General features: G+C 35.7%; 1 non-coding gene and 2 pseudogenes across 1 annotated transcript; all 3 read right to left on the reverse strand.

Moving 5' to 3' along the window:
• Positions 1–4,590: 4,590 nt before the first annotated feature.
• Positions 4,591–4,698, reverse strand: LOC148547390 (small nucleolar RNA R71). Its single transcript, XR_015898312.1, has one exon. It is a non-coding gene; the product is annotated as a small nucleolar RNA R71 (small nucleolar RNA).
• Positions 4,699–14,680: 9,982 nt separating this feature from the next.
• Positions 14,681–16,621, reverse strand: LOC107610653 (putative pentatricopeptide repeat-containing protein At1g68930; annotated as a pseudogene).
• Positions 16,622–22,337: 5,716 nt separating this feature from the next.
• On the reverse strand, positions 22,338–24,381 carry LOC148547391 (pentatricopeptide repeat-containing protein At1g11290, chloroplastic-like; annotated as a pseudogene).
• Positions 24,382–24,689: the final 308 nt, after the last annotated feature.

Below are 24,689 nucleotides of genomic sequence, written 5' to 3' on the forward strand. Positions count from 1 at the left end.
GCTCCTATTGCTCTTGCATCAATGCCCTTCTTGCTGAAAAGTTTGAAAAAAAAACCCAAAATGAATTCAAAGAACAATAGGTACAATGATATCTGTCATGCTCAAAATTAACATGCTCTGGCTTTTGTTTGGACATATATGTGGGATGTTATGTTCTCCAATCAAATACATGGCTGCCAATTGGCGATGAAAGCTATAGTATCTTAATAGGTTGCAATGCAACAACATCAGTTCATGTTGAAGGTATGTACAATATTTTACAATGCATCAAGTGCTGATGCTAGCTTTATACTACTGTTTATAAAAGACTAATAAAAAAGTTTCTTCATTGTTTACTTTTATAGAAAGTAGTTCACACCTACGGTTGTATTACATTATAATTATATTACCTGGCACTTGCCAACATATCTCACCAACAAAACAAACCAACTTAAAAATTTTAAAACTTGAAACTAATAATTTATATGTTCATAATCATTGAACTGACATGACTTAATTACTCAACAAATTTTAACTTTTAAAAACAAAATCAAACATGTATGTTTGCTTTAGGTAAAAAATGGCTTCACCCCCTTCATTTACTCTATCTCATTCTCCTTCATCGTAAACCCAAGGCCAGCTCCATTGGTTGTGACATCTTGGCTTCAGACTTGGCAACCTCCACAAGTACGTCGAAAGGAGCACATTGCCACCAAATCGCTCATTGGAAACATCATCATTGGCATTGAGGAGATGAAGGAAAAGATAATGTAGAAACGCGAAAGTGATGAGCGGATAATTTATACGTTTTTTGGCATTGTTTTTACATAGTTTTCAGTATGATTGAGTTAGTTTTTAGTATATTTTTATTAGTTTTTAATTAAAAATCACATTTATGGACTTTACTATGATTTTTTGTGTTTTTCTGTGATTTCAGGTATTTTCTGGCTGAAATTGAGGGACCTGAGCAAAAATCAGATTCAGAGGTTGAAGAAGGACTGCAGATGCTGTTGGATTCTGACCTCCCTGCACTCAAAGTGGATTTTCTGGAGCTACAGAACTCCAAATGGCGCGCTTCCAATTGAGTTGGAATTTAGACATCCAGGTCTTTCCAGCAATATATAATAGTCCATACTTTGTCCGAGTTTAGATGACACAAACTGGCGTTGAACGCCAGTTCTATGTTGCAGTCTGGCGTTCAACGCCAGAAACAAGTTGCAAAGTGGAGTTCAATGCCAGAAACACGTTACAAACTGGCGTTCAACTCCAAGAATGACCTCTCCACGCGTAAACTTCAAGCTCAGCCCAAGCACACACCAAGTGGTTCTCGAAAGTGGATTTCTGCATCAATTACTTATTTCTGTAAACCCTAGTAGCTAGTCTAGTATATATAGGACATTTTACTATTGTATTAGACATCTTGGGACGTTTAGTTCTTAGATCATGGGGGCTGGCCATTCGGCCATGCTTGAACTTTTCACTTATGTATTTTTCAACGGTAGAGTTTCTACACACCATAGATTAAGGTGTGGAGCTCTGCTGTTCCTCAAAGATTAATGCAAAGTACTACTGTTTTTCTATTCAATTCAACTTATTCTGCTTCTAAGATATTCATTCGCACTTCAATATGATGGATGTGATGATCGTGACAGTCATAATCATTCTCAACTTATGAACGCGTGCCTGACAACCACTTCCGTTCTACCTTAGATTGAATGGATATCTCTTGGATATCTAATACAGGGGACCGAGTCCGAGATATTAGTGTCTTCGTGGTATAAGTTAGAACCCATGGATGGCCATTCCTGAGATCCGGAAAGTCTAAACCTTGTCTGTGGTATTCCGAGTAGGATCTGGGAAGGGATGGCTGTGACGAGCTTCAAACTCGCGAGTGCTGGGCGTAGTGACAGACGCAAAAGGATAGTAAATCCTATTCCAGTATGATCGAGAACCGACAGATGATTAGCCATGCAGTGACAGCGCATTGGACCATTTTCACAAGAGGATGGGATGTAGCCATTGACAACGGTGATGCCTTACATAGAGCTTGCCATGGAAAGGAGTAGGATTGATTGGATGAAGACAGCAGGAAAGCAGAGATCAGAGGAACGAAAGCATCTCTATACGCTTATCTGAAATTCTCACCAATGAATTACATAAGTACCACTATCCTATTTTATATTTTATTTATTTTCATCCACTAATTTCTTAATACAATTTAATCTGCCTGACTGAGATTTACAAAGTGACCATAGCTTGCTTCAAGCCGACAATCTCCGTGGGATCGACCCTTACTCACATAAGGTTTATTACTTAGACGACCCAGTGCACTTGCTGGTTAGTTGTACGAAGTTGTGAAATAGATATAAGATCATGAACGTGCGTATTGAGTTTTTAGCGCCGTTACCAAGGAATGGAATGATCACGATTTCGCACACCAAGTTTTTGGCGCCGTTGCCGGGGATTGTTCGAGTTTGGACAACTGACGGTTCATCTTGTTGCTCAGATTAGGTAACTTTATTTTAATTTTAACCTTTTTGATTTTATTATTCTTATTTTCAAAAATTCAAAAAAATTTCTTCTTTTTCGTTTTTCCCAAATAATTTTCGAAAAAAAATACAAAAAAATTTTACAAAATCATAAAATCAAAAATATTTTTATGTTCCTTGTTTGAGTCTAGAGTCAAGTTTTAAGTTTGGTGTCCATTGCATCTTTTTAATTTTCTAAAAAAATTATTTTTGAAAATTTCATGCATTGCATTCTTCATGATCTTCAAGTTGTTCTTGGCCAGTCTTCTTGTTTGATCTTCATATTTTCTTGTTTTGTGTCTTTTCTTGTTTTTCATATGCATTTTTAATTTTTTAGTTTCTAAAGTTTGAAAATTTCTAAGTTTGGTGTCTTGCATGTTTTTCTTTCATTAAAAATTTTCAAAAATAAGTCTTGATGTTCATCTTGATCTTCAAAGTGTTCTTGGTGTTCATCTTGATATTCATAGTGTTCTTTGCATGCATTGTGTGTTTTAATTCATAATTTTTATGTTATGAGTCTTTTTCATATTTTTCTCTTTCTTCATTAAAAATTCAAAAATCAAAAAATATCTTTTCCTTATTTTACTCAAAATTTTCGAAAATATGATTTGATTTAGTCAAAAAGTTTTTAAATTTAATTGTTTCTTATGAATCAAATCAAATTTTCAATTTAAAAATATTATCCTTTCAAAATCTTTTTCAAAAATCAAATCTTTTTCATCTTACCTTCATATTTTCGAAAACTTTTTAAAATTGATTTTCAAAATTTTTTTCTCATTTTATTTCTTAATTTTCAAAATCTTTACTAACATTTAATATGATTGATTGAAAAATTTCAAGTTGTTACTTGCCTATTAAGAAAGATTCAATCTTTAAACTCTAGAATCATATCTTTTTAGTTTCTTGTTAGTCAAGTAATCAACTTTAGTTTTCAAAATCAAATCTTTTTAATTTTCTTTTCAAATCTTTTTCAAATTAAAATTTCAATCATATCTTTTTCAAATTCAATTTTAAAATCTTTTCTAACCCCTTATCTTTTTAAAATTGATTTTCAAATCTTATCTTTTTGTTTCAATCATATCTTTTTAAATTTCAATCATATCTTTTTTCAAAAACAAATTTCAAAACTTTTTCAATCAATCTTATCTTTTTGTTTCAATCATATCTTTTTCAAAACTACCTAACTAATCCTCTCTCTTATTTTCGAAAATTCCCTATCTCCTTTTTCAAAATTCCTTTTTAATTAACTAATTGTTTTAATTTTAATTTAATTTCAATTTTAATTTTCGAAATCTAACTTTCAATTTTAATTTTTATTTTAATTAAATTTCAAAATTCTCTCACCTCTCATCTCCTTCTATTTATTTATTCATCTACTAACACTTCTCTTTCACCCAAAAATTCGAACACCACCTCCCTTTCTGTGTTCGAGTTTTTTTCTCTTCTCTTCTTTACATTACATTCTTTTCTTCTTCTACTCACACAAAGGAATCTCTATACTGTGACATAGAGGATTCCATATTTTCTTTGTTATTCCCTTCTTTGTCATATGAGCAGGAGCAAGGACAAGAACATTCTTGTTGAAGCAGATCCTGAACCTGAAAGCACTCTGAAAAGGAAACTAAGAGAAGCTAAAATACAACAATCCAGAGACAACCTTATAGGAATTTTCGAACAGGAAGAGGAGATGGCAGCCGAAAATAATAATAATGCAAGGAGGATGCTTGGTGACTTTACTGCACCTAATTCCAATTTACATGGAAGAAGCATCTCCATCCCTGCCATTGGAGAAAACAATTTTGAGTTGAAACCTCAATTAGTTTCTCTGATGCAGCAGAACTGCAAGTTTTATGGACTTCCATCTGAAGATCCTTTTCAGTTCTTAACTGAATTCTTGCAGATATGTGATACTGTTAAGACCAATGGGGTTGATCCCGAGGTCTACAGGCTTATGCTTTTCTCGTTTGCTATAAGAGACAGAGCTAGAGTGTGATTGGACTCTCAACCCAAAGATAGCCTGAACTCTTGGGATAAGCTGGTCACGGCTTTCTTAGCCAAGTTCTTTCCTCCTCAAAAGCTGAGTAAGCTTAGAGTGGATGTTCAAACCTTCAGACAGAAAGAAGGTGAATCCCTCTATGAAGCTTGGGAGAGATATAAGCAACTGACCAAAAAGTGTCCTTCTGAAATGCTTTCAGAATGGACTATCCTGGATATATTCTATGATGGTCTGTCTGAATTAGCTAAGATGTCATTGGATACTTCTGCAGGTGGATCCATTCACCTAAAGAAAACGCCTGCAGAAGCTCAAGAACTCATTGACATGGTTGCTCAAAACCAGTTCATGTACACTTCTGAGAGGAATCCTGTGAGTAATGGGACACCTCAGAAGAAGGGAGTTCTTGAAATTGATACTCTGAATGCCATATTGGCTCAAAATAAAATATTGACTCAGCAAGTCAATATGATTTCTCAGAGTCTGAATGGAATGCAAGCTGCATCCAACAGTACTCAAGAGGCATCTTCTGAGGAAGAAGCTTATGATCTTGAGAACCCTGCAATAGCAGAGGTGAATTACATGGATGAACCCTATGGAAACACCTATAATCCCTCATGGAGAAATAATCCAAATCTCTCATGGAAGGATCAAAAGCCTCAACAAGGCTTTAACAATGGTGGAAGAAACAGGTTTAGCAATAGCAAGCCTTTTCCATCATCCACTCAGCAAAAGACAGAGAGTTCTGAGCAGAATCCATCTAACTTGGCAAATATAGTCTCTGATCTATCTAAGGCCACTCTAAGTTTCATGAATGAAACAAGGTCTTCCATTAGAAATTTGGAAGCACAAGTGGGCCAGCTGAGTAAAGGAATCACTAAAACCCCTCCTAGTACTCTCCCAAGCAATACAGAAGAGAATCCAAAAGGAGAGTGCAAGGCCATTGAATTGATTACCATGGCCGAACCTGTAAGGGAGGAAGAGGACGTGAATCCCAGTGAGGAAGACCTCCTGGGACGTACAGAGATCAATAAGGAGCTTCCCTCTGAGGAACCAAAGGACTCTGAGGCTCATCTGGAGACCATAGAGATTCCATTGAACCTCCTTATGCCATTCGTGAGCTCTGATGAGTATTCTTCTTCTGAAGAGAATAAAGATGTTACTAAAGAGCAAGTTGCCAAGTACCTTGGTGTAATCATGAAGCTGAATGCCAAATTATTTGGTAATGAGACTTGGGAAGATGAACCTCCCTTGCTCACCAATGAACTGAGTGATCTGGATCAACTGAGATTGCCTCAGAAGAAACAGGATCCTGGAAAGTTCTTAATACGTTGTACTATAGGCACCATGACCTTTGAGAAGGCTCTATGTGACCTTGGGTCAGGGATAAATCTCATGCCCCTCTCTGTAATGGAGAAACTGGGAATCTTTGAGGTGCAAGCTACCAGAATCTCATTAGAGATGGCAGACAACTCAAGAAAACAGACTTATGGTCAAGTAGAGGACGTGTTAGTAAAGATTGAAGGCCTTTACATCCCTGCTGATTTCATAATCCTGGATACTGGGAAGGATGAGGATGAATCCATCATTCTTGGAAGACCCTTCCTAGCCACAGCAAGAGCTGTGATTGATGTGGACAGAGGAGAATTGATCCTTCAACTGAAGGAGGACTCCCTTGTGTTTAAAACTCAAGGATCTCCTTCTGTAACCATGGAGAGGAAGCATGAAAAGCTTCTCTCACTGCAGAGTCAACCAAAGCCCCCACAGTCAAACTCTAAGTTTGGTGTTGAACTCCCATATCCAAACTCTAAGTTTGGTGCTGAGAGTCTATAAAATTGACCTGATCACCTGTGTGGCTCCATAAGAGCCCACTGTCAAGCTATTGACATTAAAGAAGCACTTGTTGGGAGGCAACCCAATGTTATTTAATCATTTTTATTTTATTTTCTCTTTGTTATTTCATGTTTTATTAGGATGATGATCATGTGGAGTCACAAAAACTACTGAAAAATCAAAAATAGAATGAAAAACAGCATTGAAAACAGAACACCTTGGAGGAAGGGCTTACTGGCGTTTAAACTCCAGTAAGGAGCATCTGGCTAGCGTTTAACGCCAGAACAGAGCATGAAACTGGCATTAAACGCTAGAAACAAGCAGCAGTCTGGCGTTTAAATGCCATGATTGCACCTAGAGGAAAGCTGGCGTTAAACGCCAGAAACAAGCATCAGACTGGCGTTCAACGCCAGAAACATGCACCATACTGGCGTTCAATGCCAGAAACATGCTGCAGACTGGCGTTGAACGCCCAAAACAAGCATGGAAGTGGCGTTTAACGCCAGAAACATGCTACAGTCTGGTGTTAAACGCCAGGATTGCATATATAGGGCGTTTTACACGCCTCAAAGGTGAAAGGATGAGAAATCCTCAAACACCTCAGGATCTGTGGACCCCATAGGATTCCCTCAGGATCTGTGGACCCCACAGGATCCCCACTTACCTTTCTTTTCTCCTCTTCACACCTTTTCATATCATTTTCCCCAAATACCCCTCACCAATCAACTCAATCACTCTTTCCCATCACCTCTTCACCACTCACATCCATCTTCTCTTCCCCATAAACCCCACCTACCTTCAAATTCAAAATATTTTCCCTCCCAAACCCAACCCTAAATGGCCGAACCCTAAACCCCTCCCCACTTCTATATAAACCCCTCATTCCTTCTTCTATTTCACACAACACAACCCTCTCTTCTTCCACTTGGCCAAAACCCACTCTCTCTCCCTCTCCTCCATTTCTCTTCTTCTTCTACTACTTTCTTTCTTCTTTTGCTCGGGGACGAGAAAACATTTTAAGTTTGGTATGGTAAAAGCATTGCTTTTTGTTTTTCCATAACCATTTATGGCACCTAAGGCCAGAGAAACCTCTAGAAAGAGGAAAGGGAAGGCAATTGCTTCCACCTCTGAGTCATGGGAGATGGAGAGATTCATCTCAAAGGTCCATCAAGACCACTTCTATGAAGTTGTGGCCAAGAAGAAAGTGATCCCTGAGGTTCCTTTCAAGCTCAAAAAGAATGAGTATCCGGAGATCCGACTTGAGATCCAAAGAAGAGGTTGGGAAGTTCTCACCAACCCCATTCAACAAGTCGGGATCCTAATGGTTCAAGAGTTCTATGCAAACGCATGGATCACAAGGAACCATGATCAAAGTGTGAACCCAAATCCAAAGCATTGGCTTACCATGGTTCGAGGGAAATACTTAGATTTCAGTCCGGAAAATGTAAGGCTGGCGTTCAACTTGCCAATGATGGAAGAGAACGCACGCCCCTACACAAGAAGGGTCAACTTTGATCAAAGGTTGGACCAAGTCCTCATAGACATATGTGAGGAAGGAGCTCAATGGAAAATTGACTCAAGAGGCAAGCCGGTTCAATTAAGAAGGCATGACCTCAAACCAGTGGCTAGGGGATGGCTAGAGTTCATTCAACACTCAATCATTCCTACTAGTAACCGTTCTGAAGTTACTATAGACCGAGCCATCATGATCTATAGTATCATGATTGGAGAAGAGGTGGAAGTTCATGAGATTATACCTCAAGAACTCTACAAGGTAGCTGGCAAGTCCTCCACTTGGGCAAGGTTAGCCTTTCCTCACTTCATATGCCACCTCTGCAATTCAGCTGGAATTGACATAGAGGGAGACATCCTCATTGAAGAGGACAAGCCCATCACTAAGAAAAGGATGGAGCAAACAAGAGAGCATGGACCTCAACATGAGCATGAAGAAATTCCTCACCATGAAATCCCTGAGATGCCTCAAGGGATGCACTTTCCTCCACAAAACTATTGGGAACAAATCAACACTTCCCTAGGTGAATTAAGTTCTAACATGGAACAATTAAGGGTGGAACATCAAGAGCACTCCATCATCCTCCATGAAATTAGAGAAGATCAAAGAGCTATGAGGGAGGAGCAAGAAAGACAAGGAAGAGACATAGAGGAGCTCAAAAGCACCATTGGTTCTTCAAGAAGAGGAAGGTGCCACCCTCACTAAGGTGGACTCATTCCTTAATCTCCTTGTTTATTTATTTTCCTGTTTTTCAATTTTCATGCTTTATGTTTGTTTATGTTTTTGTCTTCATGATCGCTAGTATTTAAGTGTCTGTGCCTTAAAGTTATGAATGTCCTATGAATCCATCACCTCTCTTGAATGAAAAATGTTTTAATTACAAAAGAACAAGAAGTACATGGTTTCAAATTCATCCTTGAAACTAGTTTAATTATTTTGATGTGGTGACAATACTTTTTGTTTTTGAATGAATGCTTGAACAGTGCATATGTCTTTTGAAGTTGTTGTTTAAGAATGTTAAATATGTTGGCTCTTGAAAGAATGATGAACAGGAGAAATGTTATTTGATAATCTGAAAAATCATAAAAATGATTCTTGAAGCAAGAAAAAGCAGTGAATACAGAAAGCTTGCGAAAAAAATGGCGAAAAAAATAGAAAAAAAAGAAAGAAAAAGCAAGCAGAAAAAGCCAAAAGCTCTTAAAACCAAGAGGCAAGAGCAAAAAGCCAGTAGCCCTTAAAACCAAAAGGCAAGGGTAAATAAAAAGGATCCAAGGCTTTGAGCATCAGTGGATAGGAGGGCCTAAAGGAATAAAATCCTGGCCTAATCGGCTAAACCAAGCTGTCCCTAACCATGTGCTTGTGGTGTGAAGGTGTCAAGTGAAAACTTGAGACTGAGCGGTTAAAGTCAAGGTCCAAAGCAAAAAAAAGAGTGTGCTTAAGAATCCTGGACACCTCTAATTGGGGACTTTAGCAAAGCTGAGTCACAATCTGAAAAGGTTCACCCAGTTATGTGTCTGTGGCATTTATGTATCCGGTGGTAATACTGGAAAACAAAGTGCTTAGGGCCACGGCCAAGACTCATAAAGTAGATGTGTTCAAGAATCAACATACTGAACTAGGAGAATCAATAACACTATCTGAACTCTGAGTTCCTATAGATGCCAATCATTCTGAACTTCAATGGATAAAGTGAGATGCCAAAACTATTCAAGAGGCAAAAAGCTACAAGTCCCGCTCATCTGATTGGAGCTATGTTTCATTGATAGTTTGGAATTTATAGTATATTCTCTTCTTTTTATCCTATTTTATTTTCAGTTGCTTGGGGACAAGCAACAATTTAAGTTTGGTGTTGTGATGAGCGGATAATTTGTACGCTTTTTGGCATTGTTTTTGCATAGTTTTCAATATGATTTAGTTAGTTTTTAGTATATTTTTATTAGTTTTTAATTAAAAATCACATTTCTGGACTTTACTATGAGTTTGTGTGTTTTTCTGTAATTTCAGGTATTTTCTGGCTGAAATTGAGGGACCTGAGCAAAAATCAGATTCAGAGGTTGAAGAAGGACTGCAGATGCTGTTGGATTCTGACCTCCCTGCACTCAAAGTAGATTTTCTGGAGCTACAGAACTCCAAATGGCGCGCTTCCAATTGCGTTAGAAATTAGACATCCAGGGCTTTCCAGTAATATGTAATAATCCATACTTTGTCCGAGTTTAGATGACACAAACTGGCGTTGAACGCCAGTTCCATGTTGCAGTCTGGCGTTCAGCGCTAGAAACAAGTTGCAAAGTGGAGTTCAACGCCAGAAACACGTTACAATCTGGCATTTAACTCCAAGAATGACCTCTCCATGTGTAAACTTCAAGCTCAGCCCAAGCACACACCAAGTGGTTCTTGGAAGTGGATTTCTGCATCAATTACTTATTTCTGTAAACCTTAGTAGCTAGTCTAGTATATATAGGAGATTTTACTATTGTATTAGACATCTTGGGACGTTTAGTTCTTAGATCATGGGGGCTGGCCATTCGGCCATGCCTGAACTTTTCACTTATGTATTTTTCAACAGTAGAGTTTCTACACACCATAGATTAAGGTGTGGAGCTCTGCTGTTCCTCAAAGATTAATGCAAAGTACTACTATTTTTCTATTCAATTCAACTTATTCCACTTCTAAGATATTCATTCGTACTTCAATATGATGGATGTGATGATTGTGACAGTCATCATCATTCTCAACTTATGAACGCGTGCCTGACAACCACTTCCGTTTTACCTTAGATTGAATGGATATCTCTTAGATATCTAATACAAGGGACCGAGTCCGAGATATTAGTGTCTTTGTGGTATAAGTTAGAACCCATGGATGGCCATTCCTGAGATCCGAAAAGTCTAAACCTTGTCTGTAGTATTCCGAGTAGGATCTGGGAAGGGATGGCTGTGACGAGCTTCAAACTCGCGAGTGCTGGGCGTAGTGACAGACGCAAAAGGATAGTAAATCCTATTCCAGTATGATCGAGAACCGACAGATGATTAGCCATGCAGTGACAGCGCATTGGACCATTTTCACAGGAGGATGGGATGTAGCCATTGACAACGGTGATGCCTTACATAGAGCTTGCCATGGAAAGGAGTAGGATTGATTGGATGAAGACAGCAGGAAAGCAGAGATCAGAGAAACGAAAGCATCTCTATACGCTTATCTGAAATTCTCACCAATGAATTACATAAGTACCACTATCCTATTTTATATTTTATTTATTTTCATCCACTAATTTCTTAATACAATTTAATCCGCCTGACTGAGATTTACAAAGTGACCATAGCTTGCTTCAAGCCGACAATCTCCGTGGGATCGACCCTTACTCACGTAAGGTTTATTACTTGGACGACCCAGTGCACTTGCTGGTTAGTTGTACGAAGTTGTGAAACAGATATAAGATCATGAACGTGCATATTTAGTTTTTAGCGCCGTTACCAAGGAATGGAATGATCACGATTTCGCACACCAGAAAGCTGACTATGTGTTTACCTGTGTTTCAAAACAAAACCCCATTGAATGTTATGAATGTAAAGATTATCTCATATATCTCTATCTATCCATATCCACATAAGGATTATCTATCCACCTTCGATCTTCTTTCTTTCTATCTAATATGTATGTATCTATCTAATTATCTATGTAAGGTAATGTTTATTTCTACTGCAGGAAGAACAATTAGGGATAAAGTGTATAGCATCATGAAATGGTAGCCTAATTCCTTGCAATTCTTCACCAATAGACTATACAACCAACACTAAAAGTAAGCCTCACTTGGACTTTAATTTCTTACAATTTTTATATTTATAGCATGTACATTTTTCAGTATAAAACAAGAATGCATTATACTTTAAGCCCTTTTTGTTCAGTTATTTATCCATAACAGTATAATGTTACGATCCTTTTAACTCCAAAGTTATTTTTGACATAGGCAGTATTTTAATTTTCTATTTCATTTTAAATATAATACTCAAGAAAACTGTATATCCATCAAAACAAAAATGTCTTCAACAAGTTCTAAGATGGGATGCATGAAACAAACTAAATTGTGTAATATAATTACATAAAGAATAGGACATATGTGAACTCAACATTATCAAAGTAAGGAGAGTAATCCATCAATCAGAAAATAAAAAACAAAATGACGAAATTTAATTTTTATTAAATTTTAATATTGTATCATTTGAATAAATTTTTTTTGGATTAAAGTTTAATAAAAATAGATCCATATCACACACTCTTTAAGAATTATTGTATCCATGGATTTTTAAAAAATTAAAGAAAAATCGAAAAAAAAGAGATTAAAAAAAGATAATCCTCAAGGTTAATATATATTCTTCAATATTAAATGTAATCTTGCTGATTAAATTGTATTAAGAATCAGGGTAAAATATATTCTTTTTATCAATTATAACAATATTAGTACTAGTCTTTTTTAAAAGAACCAACTTAAAAAAGAAAATATAACAACTAAAATAAAGATATTAAAATGAGTCAAGGCAACACCAAAATCATATGAATTACTGCAAGTTCTTCTTTAATATCTACATTGCATATGCAAAACACACCTACACACATACGTAAGTCACAAGAGGCACAAGTTAGTTGTTTACACAGCAGCTCACTAATTTTGTAATTCAAATTCAATAATGGTGCAAGAGGCGCACATACTGAGCCATTTTGTTTAATCATCCTTAACTCTCTTTGAAAACAACAACAAAGACAAGTAATAGTGCTTCTTCAGCAATAACACCCATAATCATCTCATCAGTCACTAAAACTAATTAGCACCCTCAAAAAATATTCTTGCTATAAAAATGGTTACAATCTTCTTCATCAGCATTCTTTTGTCTTCAATTACCACACTCCATCAAGGTTAGAAGACACACACACATTGAATAAGATCACAGAAGACTTACCAGAAGGAAGAGCGGCGAACGGCAAATAGGTTAACAAAAAAGCTGTGACTAAGACCGACCAAGATGCCACTGCAGCGGCGATGAAAACTGGCCAAGATCTTGCTGGAGGAGGCAACGGAGACTGGATTAGAAGCGGCAACGAAGACCGGGCTGGAGGCGGCGGCAACGTTTAGGCTGCGACGAGAGAAAGCAACGACGATTCTGTCTCGGCTCTCAGATGTGGGATGACTACGATTTTGCGGTGAGACCGTGAGAATGAGAGACAGTGGCAGTAAGAGGGGAGGATCGTGGTGGTGGAGGGGAGGTGAGTGGCGGACGGCGGTGAGAGTAGAGCCAAAGAGGTGCGAATTTCTGAAATTGTGAGAGGATTTGAATTTTGGAAGTGGTGAGAGTATAGGCTTGGTGAGCTTCTCCATCTTTTTTAAAGTTGTCTTTCTAGAAGAGAAAGTTAATTTTATGTTGGAATAATTTATGTAAATTTTTTTGTATTTATTAAATATATTTAAGTATAAAAATATTTTGTATTTATTTATTATATAAAAAAATTTTAAATAAATATTTTTAAAAAAATATAAATTATAATTTTTAAAAATAGTATTATTTTATTATTTTATGGTTTTTATTTTAGTTATTAAAAATTTATCAAATATATTTAATAATTTAGTGACACTAAAATAAACTCTAAAAGAATAACGGCATTGCAAAAAAGGGCGATAGAATTAGAGCTTTTCTTTCTCAAAACTAAGAGATATATATAATAGAGCCATATTATTATTATTATTATTATTATTATTATTATTATAGTAAAATATAATTTTTGTTCTGAAAGTTTGTCAAAAATTTTAAAAATATCTCAAAGTTTTATTTTATCTAAAAATTTTTTTATTTGTATCAAATATACCTTTAACAGCTAAATTTTCAAAAAAATTAAGACTAATTCAGCAATAATACATGACAACTATCTCTAATTTGCTTGTCTTCAGTTATTCTTATAAAATTGTTGCTGAATTGATCCTAAATTTTTTGAAAATTAGCCTTTAGGGATATATTTAATACAAATAAAAGACTTATGGGATAAAATTGAAACAAAATAACTCTTATGAGTATTTTAAAAACTTTTAGCAAACTTCAAAAAAAAAAAAATACTTTATACTTATTATTATTAAGTAGTCGACAAATTATCCTTTCAATTTTTCTTTACCCCTGCAAGAGGCAAAGGAAATATTCCCATATAGAACATGTTAGTAATTTACTTCAAGTATCTCTCAAATGTAACAAAGTAAAGGATGTTATCCTCTTGGAAAATTTTACAAAAATTTGACATTGCAAAGGATGTTACAGGAACCAATAACCAAACGGCTCATACATGAATAACAATATTCTCATAAATTGTATGATGTATGGTCACTATCAACTATAAAATGTGAAAAATAATTAAGAATAAAGTTCTATATCAATAATGTCTAGCAGCAACTTTAACTGAGCTACCAAGAAAGAAAAACAAGCAAAATTAACTGGATCTATCACACTATACTTTTAGTACATCTATGAACATAATTCAAATTTACCATAAGAGGCAAGCAATTACCATTGCCACAAGATTGAGTTATATGTAGACACAGTACATGTCACAAAGAACCTCGAGTCTGAATCGAGCAGGTTCTACATGTCACAAAGAACCTCTAGTTTGGATCAAGCAAGTTATGGAATTTGATAGTTTTCTTGACTCTCTTTCTTCAAGGTCCATTCCTGGTTAATGGATTCAAAGAGTATACTTGCTTCCTAGTCCAACACATTGTGTCGTCCCAAAAAATTTTCTAAAGGCATTCTCGTGCTATACAGTTGTTCCAATCTACTCAGTCCACGTTTACATAAAGATTTAATTTTCCCTTCTATTGCCAGCACCATTGGGCTTTCTGATTAAAGCAAAAACAAAAGCAAGTTTCTCACTGTGGTATGAGATGGATTTAAATTTTTATCCTATCCCACATTATGCAGAACAATGTTTGTACCTAGATTATACCCGATTCGTTGCAATATTGAAATCAATATGTTCAATTCATTATAGATATTTTTCACTGCAGGATGAGTACTATCTTCTGAAATAAATTTGTGGACTTCACTCTCAACCTCAACCAAACTATAAGCAGCAAACTTTTTTGCATTGTTTTTATTCATGAGAGATTGTACATCACCTACTTTTTTCCATCTCCCACAAGTAGCGTATAAGTTGGAAAGCAAGATATAAGGTCCTGCATTATGTAGATCCAACTTGAAGAGATGACCAGCTGTCAATTCTGCATTCTTGATGTCATCCTTCTTTGCACAAATAGAGAGTAGGGTGGACCAAATGAGGTAATATGGTTCATGAGTTATGCATTTGATCAAATCCATAGCTTTATCGACACCACTAGAGCGACCAATGAGAGTGACCATACAAGCATAGTGATCAAATGTTGGTGTAATCCCATGTTCACTTATTGAATTAAAATATTCCCGTCCTTTGGCGACCATGTCAGCACTGATACAAGCAGATAATACACCCAAAAAACTAATGCTATCAGGTTTGAAATTTTCCTGAAGCATCCTTTCATAAAGAGCCAGTGCTTCATGTGTGTTGACTATTTTGTGCATAACCATGGATCATAGAATTTCAAGTAATCACATTTCGAATAGGCATTATCCCAAAAAAATGCTCCAAGAATCCAAAATAACTCCACACTTGTAGTACATATCAACAAGAGCACTTGACACAAGCATGATATGATCAACACCCATTACTATTACTTTTCCATCGACAACCTGAGCATGACACAAAGAAGCTAGTATGGCACAGGAGCTGACCACACTTGAAATGGTGTAACTGTCAGGTCTAACATCTCCACGCAGCATGTCGCCAAGCAACATCAATGAATCCTCTTTTCTTCCATTCTGTGCATACTATCATTGTTGTCCAACAAATCTCATCATTTCTAGGTATTTCACTGAACATCCTCCTTGCACCGTCCACATGTCTACACTAAAAGAAAGGATTGATAACAATTGATGTTGTAACTTGGTCAGGTTTCAAACCCAATAAATTCATCTTATTAAACAATTGAATGCACTTATCATGATTCCCCAATTTGACATATCCAAAGATCATAAGATTCCAGGAAACAACATTCTTATGTGTCATTCGATCAAAGAACCACCGTGCCCTGTGAATATCACCACACTTCGCATAGACGCCAGTGATAGCATTCCATAACAAAGTGTTATCCCCACAACCACTAATAACAATTCTCCCGTGAATCTGCTTACCAAGCTTCAAATCCAAGAGCTTAGAACATGCTTGCAATGCATTCACATAGGAGTATTGGGTGGGCTGAAACCCATCTTCTTGCATCCTTACTAAAATCTTTAATGCCTTGCCTGAATGCCCATTAGTTGAAAAACAAGCAAACAAGGTGTTATAAGAAACAGAATCACGAAAAGGCATTTGATCAAAGACAGTGCACAAATCCTCAACCAAACCCAACTTAGCATAAACAGAAAGCAAGGCATTCCAAGAATAAACATCTCTGTGGGTCATATTATCAAATAGGTTTCGTGCATAGGAGAGTTTGCCGTATTTGGCAAACAAATGGAGGAGATGGTTGTGAATGAAGGAGTCTTTGGGTTGGAAAAGGTGAAGTTGCATGTGAGACTACAATCTCTTGGCTTCAACAAAGTCATTTTCTTGAACACAGTGAAGGACATGGCGCGTATAGGAATCAGAAGTAGCAAGGCCGCGAGAATACAAAAAATCAATAGCTTGTCTAAGATTTTAATTAGCCATTGAAGAAGAAAGTGCAATGCCCAACCTTTCAGAAATATGACTAGCTTTAAAATGTTGACATTTTGGGGGCTGACTTCTTGAATGGCTTCCAAGTGGCATGCTCCTATTGCTCTTGCATCAATGCCCTTCTTGCTGAAAAGTTTGAAAAAAAAAACCCAAAATGAATTCAAAGAACAATAGGTACAATGATATCTGTCATGCTCAAAATCAACATGCTCTGGCTTTTGTTTGGACATATATGTGGGATGTTATGTTCTCCAATCAAATACATGGCTGCCAATTGGCAATGAAAGCTATAGCATCTTAATAGGTTGCAATGCAGCAACATCGGTTCATGTTGAAGGTATGTACAATATTTTGCAATGCATCAAGTGCTGATGCTAGCTTTATACTACTGTTTATAAAAGACTAATTAAAAAAATTGCTTGATTGTTTACTTTTATAGAAAGTAGTTCACACCTATGGTTGTATTATATTATAATTATATTACCTGCTACTTCCCAACATATCTCACCAACAAAACAAACCAACTTCAAAATTTGAAAACTTGAAACTAATAATTTATATGTTCATAATCATTATACTGACATGACTTAATTACTCAAAAACTTTTAACTTTTAAAAACAAAATCAAACATGTATGTTTGCTTTAGGTAAAAAATGGCTTCACCCCCTTCATTTACTCTATCTCATTCTCCTTCATCGTAAACCCAAGGCCAGCTCCATTGGTTGTGACATCTTGGCTTCAGACTTGGCAACCTCCACAAGTACGTTGAAAGGAGCACATTGCCACAAATGGCTCATCAGAAGCATCATCACTGGCTTTAAGGAGAGGAGAGGAAAGATGATGTAGAAACACAAAAGCTGGCCATGTGCTTACTTGAAGAAACAAAACCCCAATGAATGTTATGAACGTAAAGATTATCTCATATCTCTCTATCTATCCATATCCACATAAGGATTATCTATCCACCTTCGATCTTCTTTTTTTCTATCTAATATGTATCTATCTTTCTAATTATCTATGTAAGGTAATGTTTACCTCCACTGCAGGAAGAACAATTAGAGATAAAGTGTATGGCATCATGAAATGGTAGTCTAATTCCTTGCAATTCTTCACCAATAGACTACACAACTAACACTAAAAGTAAGCCTCACTTGGACTTTAATTTCTTACAATTTTTAAATTTATAGCATGTATATTTTTCAGTTCAAAACAAGAAGGCATTATACTTTAAGCCCTTTTGGTTCAGTTATTTATTCATAATAGTATAATGTTATGATCCTTTTAACTCCAAATTTATTTGTGGCATAGGCAATATTTTAATTTTCTATTTCATTTTAAATATAATACTCTAGAAAACTGTATATCTATCAAAACAAAAATATCTTCAACAAGTTCTAAGATGAGATGCATGAAACAAACTAAATTATGTATTATAATTACATAAAGAATAGGACATCTGTGAACTCAACATTATTAAAGCAAGGAGAGTAATCCATCAATCAGAAAACAAAATAACAAAATGACGAAATTTAATTTTTATTAAATTTTAATATTGTATCATTTGAATAAGTTTTTTTTATTAAAGTTTAATAAAAATAGATCCAAATCACACACTTTTTAAAAATTATTTTCATTTTATACATACAAATTATAAACATTTCAATTTTCTAAGAAGAAATAACTAGCCAAAAAAAGTATGTAAAGGAGAAGGGTGTTCATGAAATATAGAGGAATTTTATGACAATTACTAGTGAGAAACAAAAGCAATATTGCATGAAATATAGGAAGGGGCATAAAAAAACTCTCCACTTTCCCGCAACGGGTAACGGGGACCCTGCATCCACAGATTTTTAAAAAGTTAAAGAAAAAATTGAAAAAAGATAATCCTCAAGGTAATATATATTCTTCAATATTAAATGTAATCTTGCTGATTAAATTGTATTAATAATCAGGATAATATATGTTTTTTATCAATTATAACAATATTAGTACTAGTCTTTTTTAAGAGAACCAACTTAAAAAAAATATATAACAACTAAAATAAAGATACTAAAATGAGTCAAGGCAACACCAAAATCATATGAATTACTGCAAGTTCTTCTTTAATTTCTATATTGCATATGCAAAACACACCTACTCACATACGTATGTCACAAGAGGCACAAGTTAGTTGTTTACACAGAAGCTCACTAATTTTGTAATGCAAATTCAATAATGGCACAAGAGGCGCACACATTGAGCCATTTTGTTTAATCATCCGTAACTCTCTTTGAAAACAACAACAAACACAAGTAAAAGTGGTTCTTCAGCAACAACACCCACAATCATCTCATCAGTCACTAAAATAAATTAGCACCCTCAACAAACATTCTTGCTATAATAATGGTTCCAATCTTCTTCATCAGCATTCTTTTGTCTTCAATTACTACACTCCATCAAGGTCAGAAGACACACACAAGAAACACACCCACATTGAATAAGATCACAGAAGACTTACCAAAAGGAAGAGTGGCGAACGACAAAGAGGTTGACGGAAAAGCTGCGACTAAGACCGGCCAAGATGCCGCTGCAGCGGCGATGAAAACTGGCCAATATCTTGCTGGAGGTGGCAACGGAGACTGGACTAGAAGCGGCGACAAAGACCGGGCTGGAGGCGGCGGCAACGTTTAGGCTGCGACGAGAGAAAGCGACGACGATTCTGCCTCGGCCCTCAGACGCGGGATGATGATGATTTTGCGGTGAGACCATGAGAGTGAGAGACGGTGGCGGTAAGAAGGGAGGATCGTGGCGGTGGAGGGGAGGGGGTGGCGGACGGCGGAGAGAATAGAGCCAAAGAGGTGCAAATTTCTGAAATTGTGAGAGGATTTGAATTTTAGAAGTGGAGAGATCAGAGTACAGGCTTGGTGAGCTTCTTCATCCTTTTTAGAGTTGTCTTTCTAGAAGAGAAAGTTAATTTTATGTTGGAATAATTTACGTAAATTTTTTTATATTTATCAAATATATTTAAGTATAAAAATATTTTGTATTTATTTATTATATAAAAAATTTTTAAATAAATATTTTTAAAAAATATAAATGATCATTTTTAAAAATAATATTATTTTATTTTTTTAGTATTTTTATTTTAATTATTAAAAATTTATCAAATATATTTAATAATTTAGTGACACCAAAATAAACTTGAAAAGAATAACGGCATTGCAAAAAAGGGCGATAGAATTAGAGTTTTTCTTTCTCAAAACTAAGAGATATAGATAATAGAGCCATATTTTTATTATTATAGTAAAATATATTTTTTGTTCTGAAAGTTTGTCAAAAGTTTTAAAAATATCTCAAAGTTTTATTTTATCTAAAAATTTTTTTATTTGTATCAAATATATCTCTAACAGCTAAATTTTTAAAAAAATTAAGACTATTTCAGCAATAATACATGACAACTATCTCTAATTTGCTTGTCTTGGGTTATTCTTATAAAATTGTTGCTGAATTGATCCTAAGTTTTTTTGAAAAATTAATCTTCAGGGGGATATTTAATATTAATCGAAAACTTTTGGGACAAAATTGAAACAAAATAACTCTTATGAGTATTTTTTAAACTTTTAGCAAATTTTAAAAACAAAAAAATACTTTACCCTTATTATTATTAAGTAGTAATAGTAGTAGTATACTTTTTTTTTTGTTGCCCATGATATCCCCCAACCCGACAGGGCAAAGACTAATACGTCACGGATCTGAGCTCCATTTACAAGTATGCCGTTGGCCAATGAGTTGCTGCATGCACAGAACGAAATTCGAACCCCAGACACTTGGTTAAACAGACGAGTAAGCTGACTATTCGACCGATCTAAGTTTGTTATAGTAGTAGTATATTTAGCGGTAGTATTGTTATAAACACGGCACTAAAAATGCCACTTCGTGTGCACCAGGCCTGATATGGTCATTTCGTGGGCATTTGGCTGGAGATGTAATGTAAATTCATTTTGTGTAAGGAGACTGCGAAATGAAGTTATGCAAATTTAAAATCTTTTCAGCAAAACGTATTCTGATAATAAATTATTTTTTGTTATTTATTTAAAAAAAGGCGAAGAAATTTCCGAGTTCGTAGAACCTTAATACTACAACCTTATTACAAACAAGAACACAACAAAATCCTGATACCATACAAAATAAGAATATAACCTTATTAAAAAGACACTACTGTCTAGTAATTGCATTGAAAATGAGGACCCTGATACTACAAATACAACAACAATTTACAAGACAGAAAAAGCAAAGAAAAGTATGAGGGAACAAAAAAAGGTTTATGCACATATGGTGAATTCCAAAAAGACACTAACAATGGTATCCAGAAAATCATCTATTTTCCTTCAAGAGAGTAATATGCAAGAATATGATTTGGATGCTTCATGCTTCATTACTAGAAGGAATCAACTCAATAGCCAAAAGACCGCATCTGGAAGAAGAGACACCATGACCTTGCACCCAAAAGTACCTAAGAGAAGCCAGGAACATCGCGAAAATGGCTAGGGCACACTCGGTAAAAGAGAAACTTTAAGTAAAGAAGCATTGTTATAAGTTAAGCTCCGACCCAACGGAACATACTAACATAATATTAGAGTTGATAGAATGTGTTGATCATTTATTTCTTCACTACAAGAATTATGTGCCCCTGTAGTTTCATTAAGGGTACTGGTTAGTATAGGACATGTATTTATGAGTGGCTAATATGGCATTTAATTATATCAGTATGATAGAATGTGAGGTTTGAATTTCAGAATTGAAACTGATCCATTAGTGTATTACTTACCCAACATTGGAACCATCTCGCAGTTGATTAGACCCATTACAGGAGTTAAATGCCTGAAACACTTAGTGGGGGAGATCAAGAATCTACATTTGTTAGTGAATTAAGGAATTGGTACAGCAGATGAAATTTGTGGAGTTAGGGTTCAACAATGCACAGGTCATCGGGTGTTGCATCTTTATCTCTGATAAAGTTATCGACAAATTATCCTTTCATTTTTCCTTTACACTGCAAGAGGAAAAGGAAATATTTCCATATAGAACATGTTAGTAATTTACTTCAAGTATCTTTCAAATGTAACAAAGTACAGGATGTTATCCTCTTGGCAAATTTTGCAAAAATTTGACACTGCAAAGGATGTTATAGGAACCGATAACCAAATGGCTCATACATGAATAATAATATTCTCATAAATTGTACAATGTATGGTCACTATCAACTATAAAATAAGAAAAATAATGAAGAATAAAGTTCTATATCAATAATGTCTAGCAGCAACTGTAATTAGGCTACCAAGAAATAAAAAATAAGCAAAATTAACTTGATCTTTCACACTATACTTTTGGTGCACCCATGAACGTAATTCAAATTTACCATAAGAGACAAGTAATTACCACTGCCACAAGATTGAGTTACATGTAGACACAGTACATGTCACAAAGAACCTCGAGTCTGAATTGAGCAGGTTCTACATGTCACAAAGAACCTCTAGCCTGGATCAAGCAAGTTATGGGATTTGATAGTTTTTTTGACTCTCTTTCTTCAAGGTCCATTCTTGGTTAATGGATTCAAAGAGTATACTTGCTTCCTAGTCCAACACATTGTGTCGTCCCAAGAAATTTTCTAAAGGCATTTTCGTGCTATACAGCTGTTCCAATCTACTGAGTCCACATTTACATAAATATTTAATTTTCCCTTCTATTGCTAGCACCATTGGGCTTTCTGAGTAAAGCAAAAACAAAAGCAAGTTTCTCACTATGGTATGAGATGGATTTAAATTTTTCTCCTGTCCCACATTATGCAGAACAATGTTTGTATGTGGATTATACCCAATTCGTTGCAATATTGAAATCAATCTGTTCAATTCATCATAGATACTTTCCACTGCTGGATGAGTACGATCTTCTGAAATAAATTTGTTGACTTCACTCTGAACCTCAACCAAACTATAAGCAGCAAAATTTTTTGCATTGTTTTTATTCATGAGAGATTGTACATCACCTACTTTTTTCCATCACCCACAAGTAGCGTATAAGTTGGAAAGCATGATATAAGGTCTTGCATTATGTAGATCCAACTTGAAGAGATGATTAGCTGTCAATTCTGCATTCTAGATGTCACCCTTCTTTCCACAAATAGAGAATAGGGTGGACCAAATGAGGTAATCTGGTTCATGAGTTATGCATTTGATCAAATCCATAGCTTTATCAACACCACTAGAGCGACCAATGAGAGTGACCATACAAGCATAGTGATCCAATGTTGGTGTCATCCCATGTTCACTTATTGAATTAAAATATTCCCGTCCTTTTGCGACCATGTCAGCGCTGATACAAGCAGATAATATACCCACAAAACTAATGCTATTAGGTTTGACATTTTTCTGAAGCATCCTTTCATAAAGAGCCAGCACTTCATGTGGGTTGACTATTTTGTGCATAACCATGGATCATAGAATTCCAAGTAATCACATTTCGAATAGACATTGTCCCCAAAATTCTCCAAGCATCCAAAGTAACTCCACACTTGCAGTACATATCAACAAGAGCACTTGATACAAGCATGCTATGATCAACACCTATTACTATTACTTTTCCATCAACAACCTGAGCATGACATAAAGAAGCTAGTATGGCACAGGAGCTGACCACACTTGAAATGGTGTAACTGTCAGGTCTAACGTCTCTATGTAGCATGTCGCCAAACAACATCAATGCATCCTCTTCTCTTCCATTCTGTACATAACCAACTATGATTTTTGTCCAACAAATCTCATCATTTCTAGGTATTTCACTAAACATCCTCCTTGCATCATCCACATGTCCACACTGAAAGTAAGCATTGATAACAATTGATGCTGTAACTTGGTCATGTTTCAAACCCAATAACTTCATCTTATTAAACAATTGAATGTACTTATCATGATTTCCCAATTTGACATATCCAAAGATCATAAGATTCTAGGAAACAACATTCTTATGTGTCATTTGATCAAAGAACCACCGTGCCCTGTGAATATCACCACACTTCGCATAGACACCAGTGATAGCATTCCATATAAAAGTGTTATCCCCACAACCACTAATAACAACTCTCCCCTGAATCTACTTTGCAAGCTTCAAATCCAAGAGTTTAGAACATGCTTGCAATGCATTCACATCGGAGTACTGGATGGGCTGAAACCCATCTTCTTGGATCCTCACTAAAATTTTTAATGCCTTGCTTGAATGCCTATTAGTTGCAAAATAAGCAATCAAGGTGTTATAAGAAACGAATCACGAAAAGGAATTTAGACAGTGCACAAATCCTCAACCAAACCCAACTTAGCATAAGCAGAAAGCAAGGAATTCCAAGAATAAATATCTCTGTGGGTCATATTATCAAACAGGTCTCGTGCATAGGAGAGTTTGCCGCATTTGGTGAACAAATGGAGGTGCTGGTGGTTGTGGATAAAGGAGACTTTGGGTTGGAAAAGGTGAAGTTGCATGTGAGACTGCAATCTCTTGGCTTGAACAAAGTCATTTGCTCGAACGCAGAAAAGGACATGGCACATATAGGAATCAGAAGTAGCAAGGCCACAAGAATACAAAAAATCAATAGCTTGCCTAAGATTTTGTTTAGCCATTGAAGAAGAAAGTGCAATGCCCAGCCTTTCAAAAATACGACTAGCTTCAAGATGTTGACATTTTGGGGGGGGGGGTGACTCCTTGAATGGCTTCCAAGTGGCATGCTCCTATTGCTCTTGCATCAATGCCCTTCTTGCTGAAAAGTTTGAAAAAAAAAAAACCCAAAATGAATTCAAAGAACAATAGGTACAATGATATCTGTCATGCTCAAAATTAACATGCTCTGGCTTTTGTTTGGACATATATGTGGGATGTTATGTTCTCCAATCAAATACATGGCTACCAATTGGCAATGAAAGCTATAGCATCTTAATAGGTTGCAAGGCAGTGGCATCGGTTCATGTTGAAGGTATGCACCGTATTTTACAATGCATCAAGTGCTGATGCTAGCTTTATACTGCTGTTTATAAA

This window comes from Arachis ipaensis, chromosome B8 (genome assembly GCF_059453495.1).
Source record: "Arachis ipaensis isolate K30076 ecotype BB chromosome B8, ASM5945349v1, whole genome shotgun sequence".
Classification (NCBI taxonomy): domain Eukaryota; kingdom Viridiplantae; phylum Streptophyta; class Magnoliopsida; order Fabales; family Fabaceae; genus Arachis; species Arachis ipaensis.